Below are 18,815 nucleotides of genomic sequence, written 5' to 3' on the forward strand. Positions count from 1 at the left end.
ATGAATTTTCCGACATTATGCGGACGGTGCATGGCTGTTTGCTTTTTTGTTAAATACGGACCCGGACAATGAACGTGCGAGGGAGCGGTTTAAGGTGAATTAATATCCGTAAAGTGGTGTCTCTCTTAACTTTTTTTTTTGCGCCATACCTTTTGATTATTTCCCATCCTTAAACAGCGGGTCTCAGCGGGTGACAGTTGGTCCCATTAGAATATTTTTTGTAGTTTTTTTTCTTCCAACGAAGACGAATAATTACGCCATATGTTTGAAAATGAAGAGTTTATAATGTTGAAGCTTGTTTAAAATTTAATCATCGCCGAAGAACATTTTGTGATTCTAAGTAATGTATGCGTCAAATCTAATATGCTTACTTGGCGTGGATTTTCTTCAAATTTCCAAGCTCCAAGAAGAAACTTTACACAACCTTTCTCTTTCCAGCGCAATAAAATATTCATAGGAAAACACACTCAGACACGCAGCTAGAGCCTGAACATTTCGGGCGAAAAAGGTCACAACCGAAAACCATTGTCAGCCAGGTTACTCAAAAACTGGAGCAAATACCAAAGATGATGAACGGTATCTCGACGAGATCTGCACGCTATCTGATCGGTTATGATGGGTTCGACGTGTCCCGAGTGTCCCAATCCCAAGCGATTCGGTATGACATCACGGTGGAAGCCATCCCTGTCCGGAGATAAACTAGCGTAATTAAGGTTAATCGTCCCTGGGTACGTTCTCGCTCTGTTTCTCTTTCTCTCTCTCTCTCTCTCTCTCTCTCTCTCTCCGTCAAGCGTTCCTTTCACCTGGGTTGGTTGTATCTCGAGCGCAGGATGTGCAGGGACACAGATACATAGATGGAAAGGGTCTTAATTGATACAATTTCCTACGGATGGATGGTCTAAGCGAACACGTTGGTACACGTTTAGTGACGGTAACCAGATTAAATTAGGTTCCACTACTCATTCCGGCGAAAAAAGGTTGTTTTTTCTTTGCTTCTTCGTTCTTTCGACTGACTTCGGGCAACGTGATTATAAATTTGGATTCCTTAGCGAATATTTCCCAAGCAAAAAACTATGTTTTGTTTCTTCGAACTTTTAAAACTGATCTTTAAATTGAGCTTGAATATAGTTCCAAAACACCGAGATTCGTTTTCTCTCTCTCTCTCTTCTTGGCCTAACGACTTCTTAGATCATGCCAGCTAATTGTGGGCTACTAGACTTAATGATACCACGTACTTGGATAGTCAGTCTTCACTACACTGGAGTGGTCAGGATGGGATTTGAACCCCGGTCCTGTCGTATGTTGCATCTATCATCGTCCACCCTACCACCGAAGTCATCCCTATAGGACTCAAATTTGACCTGTGGATGCAACGAGTTTGGGTTCGGACTCGTAGATTCGGGTCGATCCGCCTATCTCTAGTCTAAGTACAATAACTCTGAGAGAATATTATGAGCTTGTAGGAACACATCCGCATGTCACCGGGTTCCAAGTCATATTAGATCTTGAGAAGTTTTCTTTTTTGTGTGAATCATCATCATCATTCCAAAATCCCATACAAGCACCCTCAAAACTGTGGACTTTAATCAGGGACCGAGTCCTAGATAAGACGTAGGACATAATCTTGTACAGGTCGCCTTCTCAAAAGAACTCGACAATCTCGTTTCCTTTTTTCGCTTGTCTCTTTCTCATGTTCCCACAACCCACCAAAGTCCTCAGGTAGCGAAACACTTGCTCTTTGTTTCATGTTACGCTGACCTATCTCCCCGAACAGGCCGACAGACGTAACGACCAAATGTTAGCAAGCGAAATCGTTTTACTAATGTGGCCTACATGCATACATCCTTAGTATCTTGTTTTGATTCTCATTTTATTCCGAGCAGGAAAGTTCATACTAGAGAAAGGCCACGGATGACGGACAAAATAAAAAACAAGAGAGAGAGAAATTGAAAACAAAATTATTATAGAAACGAGTGAGCAAAAAAGGAATTACTGAGGTCCGTCGCTAATGCGGGATTCGAGGTCGCCGGGAAAAATCGCCACGCAATTTTCAACGGCCGTTTTCCCACTGTGACTGTAGACTGAGTGGTAGAGGAGAATGGGGTAGGAAACGAAGCAACGAGAGGAGGGGGACGGGGGGCAACTCAAAGGAAAAATTGAAGAAGAAAAGCAAAGGAAAAACCCCATCTCTCAAGGACTCAGCAGTCCTTCACGGTGTATCCCTTTTGCTTGGTGAGCCCGGTGCGGGTCCAGGAACGGGGTTAGACGTGGTGAGGGGTTTGAAGTGGAAATGGAGGAAGTATCTTCAAAACGCAAAGCGCAGGGAATGATTCATTATTTTAACATCGTCGTATTCGCTTCACGACCCACGGCATCGGGACGCCCCATGCTGGACGACCGCATGAGCTTATGTAATTGTAACGATGGCGGACGATGGAAACAGAATACGCTGCACGAGAATATGGGATCGGAAAGGGGTGACGGGAGAGGGAAGGCGGGAAGGGGAATTTTATGCTTTTCCGGCAATGCTTATTTATTCCTATAGGTACCAGCCATGCGTGACGATAAATTATTACTTGACTCTTTTTACCGCTCTCGCACGACTTCATTCTCTCTCTCTCTCTGTCTCTCTGTCTCTCGCTCTCTCTTGCAGGCTCATCTTGCAGCACATTTGCTCCCCGCCTCATCCAAAACCTCGTCTTCCTTCCCACCCGCCAGTTGAAATGTCCCGGGTGATGAAAGGAAAGCGCCGAACGCGACGGTGACGAAGAGGCATAGAGACGAGAGCACGGACTGCGGACGAATAAAACGAGCCCAGGGCAGTAACCGCCTGGGTTTTCCCGCGATAATCCACTCGCCGATATTTCCCAGTGGATACTTTCGCGCCACGGTGCCCGGGTTTTGTGGTTTGGAAAATTGAAGTGGATGTTGGATGTGTGTGTGTAAGGATATGGGACATTGGCGGGTGTGGAGTGTCGTATGAGCGAGTGTAAAGCGGAGAAATAGCAGACCGAGAGCGAAAAAGAGAAATTGCGGTTAACCCAGTGTGTCACCTGCCCAAGAAGAATCGCCGAGGAATCTGACCGCGAGCTGAAACGCCAATCAGGATCGGAAGGTTCGTCTTTGTCCAGGTTCACCTCAAAAAATAAAAACCCTCCAGGTATCGGTATCGGTTTTAAAAGCAATTCATTGCCTCCACCAGGGTTTTGACGGGGGGTTCCATTTTCCCGGGAGTCGTCCGTCTAAGACCGTCGCGGGAAATCGAAACCATTTCGGAACCGCCACCGAACCGAAAGGATTCCTGCGGGAGTGCCTGGGAACTCGATTGAGGCTCCTCTTAGTTTTCTGCCCCGCTACCATTGTTGTCAATCGTTTAACCGGATGGGCCACCATAGCTCCAAAACTCGACTTTCCACATACACGATCCATCCATCCGGAATGTGTGTGTGTGTGTTTCGTTTTTACTTTTTCTTGGGAAAATAAATAATTCAACGGTAACGGATTCGAATAGCTGCCGGTCGGTTGTCCTGGATGGTTGGTCGGTAATAAAATTTTACCAAAATGAAAGCTCCATTCCACCTTTCCTCTTTTCTCAATCCTCCCCCCCTCCCCACCCACTCCACAAATCGCCTCACGTCCGAGGACGAGATGAGACCCGCATCGAGATCGGCGGCTAAGAAGGAGTCGGGCTTTTAGAGGCTAAGAAAGCACCATAAATATCTTCAACATCCATTGTAAAACGCGCCATTCCGCCATTCCGACTTTACCGAAGAAAAATGGCGCTCAAGCAAATGTGGGGGACCAAAAAACAAAACAAAAGCAACCAACGTGTGTGTGTGTGAGTGAATAGCAACACAAACCTCTTGGAAAAGGATAAACCTCTCACACCATTTTAAAACGTGGGACAGTTTCGTGACCAACAAACGAAATGAAGCTTTCGAAACCGTTCCAACGGGTCCCGATGGAGCAGCTGGACCGCGGGACCTGCCGGGAGCGCGGAAGATTACTTCCCGCCGTTTTTCCCGGGAAGTTGATGAAATTTACATTTGACCTGCGGGACCGAGCACGAGAACCGGCGCTAATAATTGATCGGGCCGAACCAACCAGGAGTGGTTTTTGTTTTTTTGATTTTCGTTTCGAAAGTGACAGGCACGAAACCCGTTGCTTCCTTACAAGATGAGCCCAGCTAAAGTGCATTTCCAAGGAAGGTCATGCTACTGCTTTTTAAAACGCAAGTCTTGTCGAAGAAAAAAACATCAAAAACAAAAGTTTTTTATAGTCAACACATTGTATGAGTCAGCTATATAATATAAAAAAAGTTCAAGCTAGTTAGATTATTTTGTGCTCTGCAAGCTGACATATAGAGGGCCATAATCTAATTTTATTGGCCTCACGTTAATTGCTGGAAAACATTAAACATAAATTTCAAAATAATGACTGAAATCGATTTATTTCCGATCGATTATATTACCAAATGTAAGATTTATATTATATATCTGGTTTAAAATATAACCATGTATGCAAAATGCATACCTTTAGGCGTTTTCCGAATTCCAAGAATTCACGAGCGCATGACTGATAATATGCAGCTTGTGTAATCTCCAGCGCGAGCTGACTTTCCAGATTTCCAAAATTCCCGGACTCTCTGACGAACCCATGTCAACTTGGGCCAACCAAATCTCTCTTTCGTTCCGTGTGGAAGGTCTGGAAGAACTTTGCTTGTTGGGTTGTTTGGTGGAATGCTCATGACATGAGAAGCACACCAGAGCCTAATGAGTCTGCTGCCCAATGGTGAGTTCAACATACAGGGAGAACTATGGTAATGGCGAGTTCAACTAATACCGGGGAAAATGCTTCTGCGTGCTTTTTATGGATATAATTTTTGCAATAAAAGCAATCGATATCAAATCCTGTCCGAAGTTCATCTTCTCTTACAAAAACTGAATACTCAGCTATGAGTAAAATAAATTCAAGGAAGGCAAATAAGGTCAGGCTATAACCTCTCTAGGTTAAAGCCTTCCAGTTCAAACTATTCTCCAGAAGCCACTTGTTTAGTGAGATCAATTTATTTCTTATCAAATCTTGACAGGTCTGTCTCACAAAAATATCTTTCCCAAACTGTAGAATGCAGTAACAGGCCAAAATGATTTAATTTTAATTGTAAAGATTATGCTATCGATGGCAAGAAGACACAGCCGAACAGCAGTCTTAATCCGTGCACTTGCCTCTTAACGAACCACATTTGCAGCGTTGCAAAACCTCATCCTTTCCTCGCTCCCGTGTCGCCATTCGATTCCCTTCAACGCAAGAAAATGAGTATCGAGGTGGTGTTTTTACTTGTCCTTGGTCCTTTGCCACGCCACAGATCCCATGAGCTAGTCTTCAAAAGTGCTCCAGCTTTTTGTGTGTCATTGCTGGAGGAAAAGGAAACGAATCAACCAAGCAGAGAGAGAGAAAATAAAAACACTCCACGCTGGAAAATTGGAAGAAAACTAGCTAGAGCGAGATAGGGAAATTAACACCCGGGTACTACGGTGCCGGCAGTTCACGGACGGATCAAACGAACAATGGATGAACACGCGCAAAGCGAAGGTCTACTGTCTCCTCTCTATCGGCACACCCTCCCTCTCTCTTTCTTTTTTTCTCCCAGTTTTTCCCATCACTCGGCTTTTGCTAAGAATTTCAGCTCTTCACAGCAAAGAAGCGCACAAAAACACGAACACCCAACGAGCTTTGCGTGGAGCATGGAAAATAAGACATTGGGCTCGATCGGATGCGTTTCAACGGAGACGAAGGTGAGTGGCAAAAGGGCGAGAGGGGGAGCTGGAGGAGGCTTTCATGGTAAAGTGAACTACCGAACTATATCTATCTGTGCTGTTGCTTCAGCTTGTTAGCATAGCTCGCCAGAAGATTGTACATCTGCTCGTTAATCCGCTTATCATCCACTTCCCAGCGGGTGGTCCCCAAAAAAAAAAAGGGACACACTGGTCCATTGGAAAGGATACGCGAAGTTGCTGCTGCTGCACCCGCTCTTCTACCCTTCTTCCTCCGCTTCCCTTCTCACCTCACCAATCAACTTAACAACAATCGGCTTCGTCGTTCTATGCAGATCAAAGGAAAAAATCCCGGTTTTCGGAGAAAGGCATAATCACCACCTAAAACTCGCTCGTTCTCTTCAGGACAAGCCCAGCTTCTTGCTTCCCATTACACCATTCTGAACACACACACACACTCTGCTCCGAACGATTTCCAGATGAAGGGTTAAAAAGGGGGGTTGAGAGACAAGTGAGAACAAAAAAACAACGAGGCGACATCGAATCGATTGTCGAAGGACGTCCGTTTCGTGGGATCGATCCCGATCGAACAGCAAAGAACGACGATGTTTCAATTAGTGTTGGGAGCTTTGAGACACAGAAGATTCAAAGTTTCAATCCCTAGAAAGATTCTAATTGTATTGGATCCTTAACAATCCGATTCGATTCCGGTCCGATTCTGAGCCGAATCTAATTCAAACTCAATTCAAATTCGCTCTGAATCCAATCCGAATCCGATCTAACTCTTATTCAAATTCGATTAGATCGGATTGCGATTCGTTACGGTGCCGCTTATGATTCTATCGGTTTTCAATTAGGATAACATTTGGATTTTAATAAAACTCAACTGTGATTCGATTGGGATTCGATTGGACTTTGATTCGAATTGGGTTGAAATTCCATTGGGATATCTTTCTGTAAGGATTAATGTGGTACCCGTATAGTATTGACATTCGAAGGAGATTCGTTTGGAATTCCGTAGTGATTTGATAAGGATTCTATCGAGTTTTGATTGAGATTCGATTGGGCTTTGATTGGGATTCTATTGAGACAAGATTAGGATTCGACGAGGATTCATTTGAGATTCGATTTAGAATCAAATGGGTTCCTTTGGGATTCTATTGGGATTCGATTGAGATTCGATTGGGATTCTATTGGGATTAGTTTGACATCATTATTTGCCATCACTTGTTCCAATTAACAGTATCGGGTGGCCTTGAATCGCTCGCCCAAACTCCACACACACACACACACACGACACCAGCACAAGTGCTTCATTAAAACAAGCCAAATTCAATTTGCCTTCTACAAATCCAAAAAGGCTGGCCGATTGGGCATCCCCCAAACTGGATTGCTGGATTCCACTGATCCAGTGACTAAATTCCCGTACCATCCGCTCCAGTCCCTGTCGGAGGATGGAGTATCGGCGTTTTTTGGGACGGATAATGCTGAAATCTAGAATGTAAACAAATTAATAATCTTGTTATTCCGCTTTTTAGAACTTTACGAATGAATTTCGCGGCCCGGGCGCCAAGGGCGCAGCGCTATATTCTTCGCTTTTGTCGGCGAATGCAGTCGCTTTATCTACTTGACGCCCACCCGCCCGATTTGCGTAATGGTGAAGCAATTTCCAACCAAACCCCGCTCTCACCCCCCTCCTCCCGGCGCTATTGACCCGCCACCCAAAGCCCCTGCATTCTGTTAAGGTGATGTTTTTTATTTTGGTTCTTGGTGTTTTTGTATAGCAGCGCACAGACCGTCTTCAATCCCAAAAAGCATCCCAAAAAGCTTTTCGACGGTCCGCCCAACTGCTGCTGCTGCTTAAGCTCGCCAAACAAGATGGAGCTCATTTACATTTTAGCGTGTCGTTTCTCTGTTTCGAAAACGAGCATCTTAAGCGTGTCCTGCTGGGAATAGTTCAGCTTCGTTTCTTGCTTTTATTTTGACGTCGCTTTGAGAGACGAATTTCAGCTTTACTCGGTCCTTTTGCACGCTTCTACTTCAAAGTGTGTGTGTGTGTGTGTTTGATAGTTTTCACACTCGAAGAATATCCATGGTTGCAGTACGAGGAGAATAATTTTTCAAAGAAAGAAAAAAACAAATCCTCTGGAGGTTATATGCTCGCTTCTTACCAAAATGTCTTCACATCTTCACTCTGTTAACAATAGTTGCCTTTATGTACCTGATTCTGAATATCTGGTCTTTGGTAGTATCTGGAAGGAAAAATAGCAAAGAAAATGAGAGGTTAGCATTCGAAAACCTTATCGTGCAACGGTTCGATTCGATGGGAAGAAGTTCACGGTAAGCATTTTTGCACCTTATAAAATGCTTATTTGGTGCACATCGGGGAGATGGTTTTCGTTGAGGATACAATACTATCAATCTTTCTAGCTTTGGATTCGTTTTGTATGAACGTGAATGACGACTGCTCCCTAGAGGTGACTCTGCTCTCCTGTAGGTAATTATGAAATATTATAATGTTGGACATTTTTGAAGATATTGCCAACATAAAAGTAATTGTAACAAGAATGTAAACGGCAGCTCCACTCTTAGCATACTTTGGTTGTCATAAGCTCCAAGCGCCTTTAGGTAGAGAGTTGTATTAGCCTCTTTCAACTTCAACCTAGATATTGACAGTATACCGATTTCTTAGAATTTGCACAAAAGCAGCTATCTTCAATGTCTAAAAGGCATTACCTTCAAACTACAACTTGGTGACATAGACATAATCCTTCGGCACAGGTAAAAAGTGCATGCCTACCTACTTTCCAAGGAAAAAAATCCTTCAAAAGAAGGATGTGTAATAGAGGTGGACTCCATTATAATCAAAGCATTTGAAGTCAAGGACTCATCTTCATAGTATACCAATGCCTATTCAGAGCATCTTGCAGCAGATGTAAAATCTCTGGTTGACAGTTCGAAATGTCCGTCTTCTTGTTCATTCTCTTTTTTGACTGTGACATTCTTGAGAACTCTTGGGCCTTCCAATGCCTTTTTTTCAAATTGGTAAACACTTTCGCTCTCGTTTTTGTATGTTTTACTTCTGATGATGTTCCCGCCATCGCTGATAGTCGGAAAATCACTGACCCTCAAGGAAATAAATAGTCTAATAGATATTTTGTTTTTTGACGGTTTATTCCTGTGCCAATGCTGCCAAACCTATTCCAAATCAAGTTTTCTGTACTCTAGGTCCTGTCAATCAATAATGCCTACAGCGAAATTAATATGCAGACATTTTCAAACAATTCTTGGAGTTGTTCAAAATGATCTTTTGCTTTCTTTCTCTCTCTCTCTCTCTCTCTCTCTCTCTCTCTCTCTTTCTCTAGGACAGATTGATGACAAGTCTACACTTAACAGCACACCAACCAGGATTGGAACCACAATGCTCTCCTGAGAAAGTGGATAAGCAGAAATGGTTTATAAAAAGTAAAAAACTCAATAAAGGTTTCCAATAGCTGTTTCGAAGAACTCCCCAAGCACTTCAAAACCACCAACACAGCAAACGTACAATAGTGCAATATTTGTGTGGCAAACGTCAAACGGTTCGGAATTCACCCAGATGGACGTTACTCATGAAACATACTCATGCAAATATGTATAAAGGCCATCTTTGAATTGTTACCACCAAGTTTTCGCTTCCAGTCCTTCCCCCATTTTTTTCCTGCCATAAACGGGTTCACCTTTGTGAAAATCCTTGAAGAAAATCCGGATCCGCAATTCATCCGTCCGTTCGTCTTGATCCCATGACACACACACATACACCTGAAGATACATAGTCCACCGGCATGCCACGTTTCTGTAGTCACCGGGGACTAGTGTGTGCAGCGCCGGTATAAGTCACACAGGCGAAACCATGCATTTTCACGCCCTCCGGTGCGGTGCGAGCGGAAGTCAGTTGGAAATTATGCATTTTTCACTATTAACATATTTGCATGCATCGCGGGTGGCATGAGAGGGCAGTGGCAGTTAAAAGGAAGTTGAAGCAGTTGGACCAGCTTTGTTGCGCATTTGTTGCGAACGGGAATTTGCCCGTCGTCGTGGTGCTTTCGGTCGTATGTGTTTGGTAATTTATCGCCCACGTCGAGCACGCCCGGTGCCATGCATGCACGGCGTTACTTTGTTAATTGAAGGACTCTCGCCCCGACACTGGCAAGGGTTGCGGTACGACTGCAACGAGAAATCGAGCGAAAGACAGTGGAAAGAATGCTCGATGAGTAATACCGAAATCTGTGCGCCCGAAGGTATGCATTCCGCGAAACAATAGCGAGCGCAGCGCATCGCAACAATGAAGCGTTTTGTGGGGATTTAGTTTTTTGTTTTGTTTTTTTTTTCTTCCAGCAAATGCATTAAGTGCATTTAGCACTTTGTGTGTAGCGCAATTTCCTCGCTGTCATATTGATGAACATGACAGACTCACTTACACGGGACGACTCAGCTCAAGTAGAAAGAAACTCCTGTTTTACCGATTAGAACATCTTCTTGGAGTTGCTCTGTTCGTTACTTACAAGTAAATACACGTGTGTTTGATGCTCACGACAACTTACGAGAATAGAAAAGAGCGAGCGAGAGACAGCGTGAAAGAGAAAACAAAGTCGAATCAAATTTGCGACAGTAGTGCCGGTGCTGAAAAATGTTACAGTATTATCGCTGACAGATGGCTAAATTGAGCCATTTCCACGATTTTATTTACACCCCGATCTCAAGTAAAGTGGTGCGGTTGCTGTCACCTTCCAGCGGTAGAACATCGAGCCGAGAGTTTCGACGGAAGGAAACAAAAATAACTTCCCTTTTTGGCCACCGTAGACGACATTGTCACTTTGGCTTTCTGCGAGATGTATTATGCAACGGGCGGCACCGAGTGTCTGCCGAGCAGCTGCCGGGCGGAATGGAAACCAAAGTCGCCACCAACGATCATCCGAGCTCCCCCGGGATGGAAGTGGTACAATGCTAGGCGCCGGAAATTCGAATGGATCTGCTAGAGACGTTCCGGGCTACAGACGGCACACTCACACACACACACACAGAGCAGACGAGCATGGGTGAGGTGTCCGGATGACATCGGCGCACCAGAATTCCAAATAAGACATCCACTGCAGGAAGAGCAATAGCAACCAACAGCAACAGAGAAAAGAGGTGAAAGAACAATCTTGTTCTTGGACACAGAGTAGACCGGAGAAAGAACGCTTTGCTAGTCCCGGAAATCGGATGGCAAACACATGGGAACAAAACGGGGCGATAAGAAGAAGATGAAAACAACAACATCGCAACGAACAGCACAGATAAATGTTTGGTTTGCACTTACACAATTTTCTGGAGGAATTCTGGATGTTACAGCAACACAATGCATCGCACAGTGTAAAGTGTAACCGTTTGGCTATCAAACCGTGGAAATGAGCGTTCGGGAGCTTCAGGAAAATTGAGGAAAGATTGCCCTTTTTTACAGCTAAAATCGATATAAACTTCCAATCGATTTGTTGAGAAGACAGGAGACAATTAAGGGTTATTTGAGCATGAGTCTGGCTAGCTGAGAAAGTCCCCAAATACAGGATTGAGTAGCGCTGAACAGTTATCTTGAATTACTGCACGCATTGCGCATTAGCAAGATGGATTAAATTCATCTGAGCCTGTTTTAACCCTTCAATGGACTAGAAGGACTTGTGGGCTTAGGATACAAACAGAGTCTAAATGCACCTGAAGTCTCAGGACTAGGAAGACAAGCTGAGCTGCATCTTCAGCGTTTACATTAATATCAACTTGATTATGAAGCGTCACCAAAACACTACGAGCCTTGATGCATGACTAAGTCGTCATAAAATATGATATCCTATATCTGTTATAGATTTGTGTTATCCCCTACAATCCTAGGAGTTACCCTCGACGAAAAGTCATCATTCAGAGAAAACAATAATATAATTGTCAGCCGAGCCTTCAAGGGTTTAAGGGCGTATCTCCGCAACGACTCAGGATGTTCGGGTCCAGTTTTGTTCTGTTTGCTACTCCCGATCCTTGTAGCATTATGGAGTAGCGGTATAGGTGATCTACTCTCCTTCTTCAGAACTCTGTTTGTTGTTGGCTTCTTAATATGATATTCCTACATGATCACAGTTACGGATCAGGTAGCTTTGAGACTCTTAGCAGAATAAAAGTTTGAGAGCTCCGACACATAAAATCTGCTGAGCGGGTCAGAGTCAAAGACCAAGAGAAGACTCACTAGGGAGCTCGAGGCTTTCAAAATGATTGAGGCTTTCCAGGCTTACACTATGATCAACCTCTATATGATTGTCGTTCATTTTCTCTAGCGTTAATTATATGCGGGTTGCATCCTAAGGGAAGGGGCGTCCCGGTGGTATGGTTGTTGGTAGAGGCGACAGCGGCAGGAACGGGGCTCAGATCCCATCTGAACCGTTTTCACCGTAGTGAGTAGAAAGCCAGAAATGACAGGCATGAAAAAGTCGTTGGTGGCCAAAAAGAAGGAGAGAAAAGAGAGAGAGAGAGAGAGAGAGAGAGAGAGATTCTAATGGAGTTGACTCATCGCGACCTTTATTGAATTTCCTGGTTTACACCTTAACCCTTGATGTTGTTTCCTACGTTAGTGGGATTTCTTGTATGTCTCTTCAAGACGCACAGCGTAAGATTCTAATCTTCAAGTTAAATTTTTCTTGATGTTTGATCTGTGTTTAAAAGTCGTAATATTTCTATCGCCAGCTCTCTCTTTCTCCAGTACATTCGTTGGCTTCTCATACAATTCTTTGATTCATACTGTACATTGTTCTGTTCTGCGTTGTGTAACCTACACCTATCGAACGACGTCAGGTTAGGTTTAAGACTCTGGTTAGGTTTATTTTAGCCTTAAGGACACCTCTTGGATCCAGATATTTAATGTAGATGAAGTTTGGGTCTCAGTTTCTGTGTGTAATCATTTCTCGATTGCTTTTTTTTCGCGCATCGGTTAGTGCATCCCGCCATTCAAACCTGCCATTTGTTCTGCTATGCGCATTGCCTACCTTTAGGCGCTTTCCAAGACAAAGAGAGTGACAGAGCGTCTTCCGACAAAAGAATGAAGAAAAAAAAACGCCATTTTATTGAGTGTAATAAATTCAACCATAAATTACGTGTTTACACATCATTTCGCCATCCCGCCGCACTACAATCGGTCGATCGGTGCGGTTGCTCCGTGGCATTTTGCTCGAAAATTGCTTTCCCCCCCGGGTGGGATGAGTGGGATTGGGGTTTAGGGAAATTAAAACGGGTGTCGACGCCGACGACGGAGTACTATTTCCGTCCAAACAGCGTCTAACGGCGGTGCAAACAAACCAGAGATAGATCACGATTCCGTTCGGCACATGTTCGCAACTGCTGCCGGGTAAGAAAAATGCAGCAAAAGCAAATGCAAACACGCGCAAAGTGCAACGATACGGTCGAGACGGTTGATAAAGAAGATAGAAAGAAAACAAAGGAAAACCTCGTATAATGGCATCTCACTCGCCGCCCAGACAAGCTTAGCGTTTTTCGTTTGTTGGTGTATAGGAAACTGATGCATGGGTGATATGTTTGACGTTCGTTTCATTTCTGTGACGACCGGAACGCGCCTGGATGCAGCTTGTTGTGACGCTAATTTCGCACATCAGTCAGCGACGGCATCTCGAGGCAACCGCTGCATGTTCTTGCTCTCTCTCTCTGTCTCGCTCGTTCGCCCGCTCCTTACGTGCGACATATGTTTCGTCTTGACAGCATCCGCCTGCTACTACGCAAACATCCTGTCTAGGTCGTCGTCGTCGTTCGTGCCTTCTCACAGTGCTTTTCCCGCCCCATCGTCTCACATGTTCACCTTTGTGGGGAAGAATTTTTCTTCTCTTCAATGCCGATTTCGCGCGAGTGTGTGTGTGTGTGTTTGCTCCACCAGCTCTAAGATCTGAGACATTCCAGTTAGTCTGTCTGCAATGTGTGACTGGTTCTTTTTTTTTTTGTTTTGCTTCTCTTGCAAGACGGTTTTACAGCGAATGAATTGCGAGCTGAACTCTTTTTGCTTGATTGAGTGAAATGATTTTCAGTTGATTTGAATTGTTATTCTTTGCTGGGTAGAAAACTATAAAGCATGTCAGCCGTCAGACGATTTAAATCATGTTGGTAAACATGTTATCGGAATGAGATGTTGTTTATGATGGTTGTTCAAAACATCAGTTCTAGACTTTGTCTATACACTTATTTCTTTATGAAAATAGTATGGAGGCTAGAGTTTTTATACAAAGGTAGAACAATATTCATTTAGCATTTTCGTTCATGTTCGTCGTTATTTCCTGTGATTTAATCATCAACTAAGCCATATTTGATAAGGGAAGAGATAATACTAGCTGTCCCTCTATTTCTCTCTCTCGCTCTCTCTCTCTTCTCTTTTTCTATTTGTTTGGCCTAATGAACTCGTTTAGTTCATTCCTGACATTTCTGACGCACAAGACTTAACGATACTCCTCAGCTGAGATAAAATGTCCTGATGCGATTTGAACCCCGGTCCAGTCGTATGAAGAGTGACGCCTCGAGCTAGACTTATCACTTTTGTAAGCAAGTCAGGGATTCCTCAGTGCAGCGTCTTAAGTCCTTTACTGTTTTCGCTTTTCATCTCGGACTGCATCAGGTCGCTCCCTATCAAAGGACGTCTGTTGTAGCTGACCTGTGTTTTCGTCTCAAGACTTCCTTTGCCTTCAAAGCTACGCTGATCCATTTGTGGATTGGTGTTCCTCTAGCGGGCTCATCCTTTGTGTAGAAAAAAAAGAAACTCCCACGAGTCACTCTGGTAAAGGGACTTGGTGTGTGGCTCAATGACAAACTGTCTTTTGAGCCACATTTCAACTCAGTCCTCGAGCGAGCTATCAAATTATTGGGCTTCATCACCCGAATGGCGTCTGAGGTCAGTGATCCGTTGTGCTTGAGGGCGTTATTGCTGGGTCTTTCCTAGGATGGACTACGCCAGCGTCGTTTGGACCCCAGCTGGTGTGACACCTATGGATAGGTTGGAGAGGGTACAACGGAATGTTTCTAGAATCGCCGTAAGCACCCCAGTGCTGCTTCTCCTCCAGACTCGAAGGGGTGTCAGTTGCAGGGGCTGTCGGGCTTAAAAGATCATCAATGTCAGGCGCGCCAACATGAACATCAGACGACGTTCAGCTTCAAAGGTACGTCGTCTAATTGTCCCAGTCTGCTACAGATAACTACAGATCCGATTCGAAGATTTGGAAGGATCCTCCTTAATGCGTCGGACAAATTGAAGTGCTCTCTCTTGACGAAAAAGACCTAGTTGTACCTTCTTTGGCTATTTACTTGGGACTGAGGGTTGTTCCAATATAACAATTGCTGTTTCTCTTCCATGTAGTTGTAAAATGTTCGAGCTGTGTATTATTGCAGAAAATTGAAGAGAATTATGAATTTATCTTTACCTTTTTTTTACTTAAATGTTTTAATTTAATACTTTACATCACAGGCTGTTGGAATCGTATAGCTCACAACGATAGACTTTAGCGACTCAATGAGCATGAATAACTTCTTTAGGAGTCTGATGCGTTTGATACTCAAATTTCGGCTTAAGGACCTTCAACTGACTAGAATCGCTCGACCGCATTACGAGTCCGTTCCCTGACTTTGGAACGACTCCACTGTCCGAAATTTCTTTACTTCGCTCTAGCTCTATCTTGCTAGTAGTAGGATGCGACTTTTTCTCAAAAGTGGACTAGATTCATCAGAAGGTGGGTGTCCCGGATTCCTATCTATGAATCTCGTGTTTTAAGATTTTTTTCCATGCAAGTCTTGAGATTGAATGATTTTCAAAATAGCTTAAAACTGACATCACTAAGACATCAAACACCGGATGCAATGCTCTTAAAACCCATAAAAATGAATCACTCTTCAGACCGTGTTTGCGTTAATTTTTCGCAAAAACCATGCCCTTCGCCATTCAATTCAAACCGCCCAAATCGACATCCGTTCTGAGAGGCTAATTTTATCACGACCCAGCACCAATCCATGCGTCAGTAAAGTGCGGTGTCGGTAAGCATCTAACAGAGGGTTGGCCGCATATGGTCCATGTGTGCGACTTCCTGCGACTTGTACACAAAACAAAAGCCATAAACTAAATGTATACACATGTTTCTGCGTTGTGGAAAGTGTAGCGGCGCGATCGTCGTTTGGCAATCCGCCGTGCGAGATTTGCTGGATGAATTTAACTTCATTTCGTTTTTTTCTTTCGCCGGCGAATGTGCGAGGCCTCTTTAAGATGTTCGGCGATGCATTTTATTTGAATGAAAGAAAAGAAAAGTCTGCCCAGGGGGGAAGGAGAAAAGTGAAAAACCGAAATCACATAAACTCACATGCGATGAACCCCAGTCATTGGAGACGTGTGTGTGCATGTTTTGCATCCTTTAAGTCTTCGTCTAGCCCGGAAAATCTATTTTCTGGGCCTTTATTTATAGAATTGCATGCTTCAACTTCAACCCGCCGTTGTGAGTGGTGTATTTTTTTTTTCTTCATGATTTTCTCCTTTGCTCAATCTTCGTTCAGACAGCAAGCACGAAGAATTTGCACAAAATGTGCATAATGGGTTGCAATCGTAGCGATCCGAAGTATTGCTGTGAGCGAGCCGGGAACCGGATAAGAAATGTACATACACATGTGCTTTTGTTAGCTGTCCCAGGGAATGGGGTAAAAAATGGGTAACAGTTGCAAAACCTTCGGGAAGAAGCGTAAAAGGGGAGGAAAAAGAAAAACCCCCCCGACAGCAAGGAAAATCAAACAGATGCAACAGTGCGCCAACCGCGCGACACATCGGAACGGGTGACAGTCTCGGATGCTGGATGTCGGCTTCGTTATCGTCCGCTTCCAAAAAGGCGAACGAAGATGCAACCGGCAAAAATTCGGGTCAGGCAGTGCAGGCAAACATGTGTGCGATTTCAAAATGTTGTCTTATTATCGCACGAGAGGGTGTACTTTTCCCCGGAGATTTCCTGTTCCTGATTGAAGCATGGGGGGAAGGGGGGGGGGGGAGGGGCCGGTCCTTGAAGCGGGATCGTTATCGGCACACAATACGGAACAGGCCATCAAACGATTACGTTGCGGAAGAGCGTGAAGATCGAGTGGAAGAGATGATTGAGAGATCGTTCGGTTGACAAATTCAATCAGGGAAATGCAGCTGCACCTTTTCCGGTTTTTTGTTATATTATTATCTGCGAGCCGAGGTTCTGAACCATTTTAATCAATTTTTCGACTACGGCACGGATCGATATTTCGAAGCAGGGTGAGTAATACGCATGAAGAAAATTTTCTGTATGGTACTTTTATTTACTGAAGTGTGAAGTTGGTTGGAAGTGCTACGGAAATGTGTAGCACTGATCAAGGAGGATTCAGTCATTTATCTCTTGCTAGAAATAAATGAATTTTATATTAACAGTAGACAAGAAGAGTAGATAATACAAAAATTGGCATGTAAAATAGAAGTAGAGGTAGAATTAGAAATAGAAGTAGAAGTAGGAGTAGAGTAGACATAAAAGTTTGAAGTATAAGGAGAAAGATCGAGACTATAACTGATTTCAATAAAAGTAGGTACAAAAAACCGACATCAATATAGAACTCAAAATTCGAGAAATAGATATGAGGAGATTAGTAGCAGAAATGTAAAAGAGTAAGATGATCCAGATCTCATATCAGAAATTCATCAAGCTACTCCTGAAGAAGAGATTAACAAATCTTCAACTGCGGTTCATCTTATAGAGGATGGAAGAGCAGCAGCTAGAAGATCTCTATAATACCTCATTCTTTAATGGGGAGTTTTTGGGATATAGTCCAAGATTGTATGAAATGACAGTCGCTCATATCACATATCAAGTCAATCGCAAATTCCCGTCCGAGAAATGCGAAGGCAGAAACTTTGAGAACCATTTTCGAAGTGTCCATTAGATCCTGCCATACACTGATGACATGCAAATCATTGGTGTGAGGCTCTCACAAATAGTAGAAACCTATCAAAAGATCACAATACTTTATCTTGCTTTTGTCATAAAATATCATAAAATGTATTTGCTTGGAATACGCTCAATGGCGGGTCTTAACTGAGCTCATACTTTACACAGAGGTAACGTCTCCACATCAAAACAAGTATAGCAAGGGATAGCGCTGGAACTTCCATGGGGCATATAAGATTGTTTTCGTCGTGTTCGATAAGAAGAAATTAGGATATGAGGCTTTGACCACGGACGTAAGGAAGAACAACATTTTGATCAACAAAGATCTCAATAACCTGTAGCAGATAAAACTCGCCAGACCTTCGAAGACTAGTTATGTCATAAGAAAAACACTGGGCAACTCTGACTTCAAAGTTTCTGTGGGCAGTTCTCGACAAAACAGTCGGGGAATATTTAACTTTAGATGGAGTGATGACATAGATAGAAGAATTGCATCACAAGAATTGTGATAGAATCCTGCCAAAGACGAATCAAAAATATATGTCAAATTACTACAACTTTACTTCATTATTTCAGTGACATATCAGAGCTAATAACTAATAACTAGCAGAGTTCAACTTTCCAAACTCTGCATTTACAACCAATTGGTCGGGACCGTTCAAACGATGGGTCCAACGAGCACATGGCGAAACAATAAAGCATGCACGGCTCCAGTACACACAGAATACGTGTCCCCGAGCGTACTCATGCCCTCACATTCCGTAACAAATCCGATTACAATTCCCGTGCTTCAGGTACACAGCCAGGTGCCGTCCCGTGCGATCTTCTATCGCTGTCCGCCCGGAAATAGATCTGTACGAGTGAGCTGGGCGGCGGATGGGGAGCGGAGGTTGGCGGAGGGATGAGATTTAAATGCCATTAGCCAATTTATGGCTTTCAATTTCGACCACATTTTCCCCGAAACGGTTCTCTCGCACTGGCCGTGGATGCCAAAAAGTCATCCATTTGTACAGCCGTGCAGCTACTGCCCCGGTTACTTTCTACCCGGCCCTCACCC

The 18,815-nt window shown here is 43.8% G+C and overlaps 1 protein-coding gene across 4 annotated transcripts in view; it reads right to left on the reverse strand.

Moving 5' to 3' along the window:
• Nucleotides 1-18,815, reverse strand: part of LOC118506634 (irregular chiasm C-roughest protein-like) — a 205,486-nt gene that overhangs the window by 44,400 nt on the left and 142,271 nt on the right. Inside the window, exon 2 of one of the 4 annotated variants that reach the window (XM_036044009.1) lies at nucleotides 7,996-8,026. The exons of the other annotated variants lie outside the window; for them this stretch is intronic. The gene's annotated coding sequence lies outside the window, so the exon portion shown is untranslated. The remainder of the gene's footprint in view (nucleotides 1-7,995; nucleotides 8,027-18,815) is intronic. 4 annotated transcript variants of the gene reach the window in all.

This window comes from Anopheles stephensi, chromosome X (genome assembly GCF_013141755.1).
Source record: "Anopheles stephensi strain Indian chromosome X, UCI_ANSTEP_V1.0, whole genome shotgun sequence".
NCBI classification, from domain to species: domain Eukaryota; kingdom Metazoa; phylum Arthropoda; class Insecta; order Diptera; family Culicidae; genus Anopheles; species Anopheles stephensi.